Below are 3,632 nucleotides of genomic sequence, written 5' to 3'. Positions count from 1 at the left end.
TGCTTGCCTCAGCATCATTCTTTTTTTTGAACCCATTGTGGCAGCAACTGTGTCAGTTCATTTTGTGTAGCTTCTTCCTTTTTGTAGATTCCCTTCTAATTTACCAATGATGATGTCCTTCTCTGGCTACTGTTCTCTCTTGACACAGTATGTAAGTATGTTCAAAGTATGTCAGACTAAATCTTGCAAACCATGTTTCTAAGGGGCACTTTGGCTGTACTTCTTTCAAGACAGATCTTTTTGTTCTTTAGGGACCCCCAAAACTTTCAATATTCTTCACCAGCATCATAGTTCCTATGTATCCATTCTTCTGCAGTCTTCCTTGATCAAAGTCTAATTTTCACATGTATATTAAGCAATTAAAATAGCATGGCTTGGGTCACGGACACCCTAGACCTCAAATGAACACCCTTGCTTTTCAACACTCTAAAGAGGTCTTGTGCAGCAGATTTACCCAATGCAACTCATCTTCGGATCTATTTATTGCTGCTTCCATGAGCACTGACTGTGTATCCAAACAGAACAAAATCCTTGACAGCTTCCACCTTTCCTCCATTTATCATGATGTGGCCTCTTGGTCCAGTTGTGAGGATTTTGATCTTCTTCACATCGTGTGGTAATTTACACTGAAGGCTGCAATTCTGGATCTTCATTAGCATGTGCTTCAAGTCTTACTCACTTGTAAGCAAGTAAGGTTGTGTCATCTACCTATCAAAGGTTGTTAGTGAGCCTTCCACCATCCTGATGCTGTGTTCTTTTTCAGAAAACCCAGTGTCTCAGTTAATTTGTTCAGCATACAGATAGAAGGATACAACCCTGATGCATAGTTTTCATGATTTTAAACTATGCCATATTCCCTTATTTAGTTTGTACAAGTGCTTCCTAATCCATGTACAAATTCATCATAAGCACAGCGATATGTTCTGGAATTCCCATTCTTCTCCGAGCTAGCCATAGTTTATTTTGGTCCACACGGTTGAATACCTTTACATAGTCAATAAAGCACAAATAATGTAGAAATATAGGTGTAGGTAATTTCTTGTGATCACTGCAACACTTGTCTTCTTTGTCACTATGTTTAGAGTATCAATTGTGTCCTGTGATCTTTGCACTATCTGCTAATTGCTTCCTGCTATCATTGTCACACCTGTTTTTTATCTCATGGATTGTTGAAGCGGTTTGGAGGTAGAAACCCACCACTTCCTTCTGTCTAGCACTTGCAGAAATAAACTTAGAGTTTCTCAGATCAACCTCGTGTCTGTCTTTGGCTTAAACAGTGAGAGACAATAATATTGGACCCTTGATTCCTGGCAACACCTGCACTGACAATGATGATTATCACCAAGCTCCCTCCTTCCAAACTGTCTGCTGAAGTGAAACCTTTCCAGTTGCCTGGAAAATTAAGATTAATACTGCTTCCAATGGAATTTTTCCTGAGACATTGTTTTTACAACCCTATCATAGAAGGACTATCTCTTAAGGACATTTTACACAAGTGTATTGGTGTTATAAACCTCTCGTTAGGGAAAGCATATCCTCCTAGTTAGCCAAGGTCACTGGCCACATAAAGAGCCAACAGCCCAGGGATTATTAACTTTGGTTTTAATTCTCCTACTTGTTTCAGAAATATGAATTCAGTTCAGGCATTATAATTTATCAAAGGCTCAGGGAATTTTATATATTATAATGCACAAATCTGCTTTTGGACATTTATTTTCCATTAGGCTTTTTGTTTATCCTTGTCTATATTTAATCTATTGATGTCATGTGATGCAATTAGGAACACTATAGTAAGTATTGATATCCCCTAGAGAAACTGTTTCTAAGTTCTTCTATTTTTAAGTGTGTTTTAGCTATTCTTGATCATTTGCATTTTATGCAACTTGGTAAGAGTGTGTCAAGTTCAACCAAAAGTCTATTGAGATTTTGCTTGATAATAACTTTAATGTACAGATTAATCTGAGGGGAATTGACATCATTACAAGAATAAGACTTGCAATGTGTTTTCACAATGTGTTCCCTCAATTACTTAATTTCATCTTTTTCCCTGAATAATGTCATTGTCTTTTGGATAAAGGTTTAACTGGGTATTCAGTTTCACCATGTAGCTTCCAATTTAAAATTTTATTCTATAACTCTTGGTGGAGTGTAAAAGTACAACCACTTGCTGTTGTTTTATTTTGATTTTTATAGAAAAAGAAGAAACAATGTGTTGTTGCATAATCCACAATCAATCTGCCTCTTCAGACCTTTTCCCTGACCTTGGTTTCCAGACACTGATATTTAGGGATAGTTTTCACAGATTTGCTTCGCCCCTTGCTTTTTTGGAGCTACACCAATGGAAGTAACAAGCCAAAAAAAGGAAGGAGGAGAAACAGGCTTGAGGGTTTATGCCCCAGGCGCTCCACCTGATGCTGGTCAAATTTCTAAAAAAAGACATCATGTTCGGTTAAGTATAGAGGCAGTAAAAAGAAGACCCCCCTAGGATGTATTGACCCAGTGGTTGCATCAATGGGCTCAAACATAACATGATTGTGAGGATAACATAAGACTAGTAATGTTCATATCAGGAAGGTGGGCACCCAGTGATATGATTTTTAGTTCTCTGATGTCTGATAATTGGTCCCTTCTACACCTCATGGTCAGACAGGCTGGTGTGCTTCTTCCATGTGGGCTTTGATGCTTCTCAGCTAGACCGCCACTTGTTCGTCTTCAAGCCTTTAAGACCCCAGATGCTATATATCTTTTGATAGCTGGGCACCATTAGCTCTCTTCACCACATTTGCTTATGCTCACATTTTTCTTCAGCAACTGTGTTGGGAAGGCATGCATCCTGTAATGTCAATTGAATAGAACAAGGTGTTCTTGCATTGAGTAAGTGCTTGCGTGGAGGTCCAATGTCCATTTGCTGCCTTAATACTAAACCTATAAATATATGCACATAGATCTGTTTCCCCACACTCTTATATAAATATATTTACATATGTACATTCCAGTCTTAAAATCTCTATAAATACCCTTTGTCATCTAGTTTTTTCCTCTATTTCCTTTTACTATCATCTTGTCCCACTATCATGCTCAGCCTTCTTTTGGGTTTCAGTAATTTCTCTAGGTTACATTGTCCTTGCTGAATCCCTACCAGGCCTCTCACACCCTCCTTGCCACTGATTTTGGATGACTTGTTGCTCCCCTGTCCTTGGGTTGGTCAGTACCACCTCCTTGCCCCCACCTCCCCCTTTCCCGTGTCCCCCTGGAACCATTGATCCCATGCATAAGCAAATGTGGTGAAGAAAGCTGAGAGTGCCTGGCTATCAAAAGATATAGTGTCTGGAGTCTTAAAGGCTTGAAGATAAACAAGTAGCCAACTAGCTCAGAAGCAACAAAGCCCACATGGAAGAAACACACCAGCCTGTGTGACCACCAGCTGTCAAAGGGATCAGGTATCAGACCTCAAAAAACAAAAAATCATATCATTGCAAAGCTGGGTGAGTGCAGAGTGGAGACTCAAAGCCCATTTGTAGGCAACTGGACACCCACTTATGGAAGGGTTGTGGGGAGATGAGCCAGTCAGGGTGCAGGGTAGCAATGATGAAACATATAACTTTCCTCTAGTTCTTAATTGCTTCCTCCCC

The sequence above is a fragment of the Echinops telfairi genome, unplaced genomic scaffold (genome assembly GCF_000313985.2).
Source record: "Echinops telfairi isolate 266 unplaced genomic scaffold, ASM31398v2 ScPeMD7_443;HRSCAF=831, whole genome shotgun sequence".
In the NCBI taxonomy this organism is placed as follows: Eukaryota; Metazoa; Chordata; class Mammalia; order Afrosoricida; family Tenrecidae; genus Echinops; species Echinops telfairi.
The sequence above is the reverse complement of the archived record's forward strand: the minus strand, read 5'-3'. Positions refer to the sequence as shown.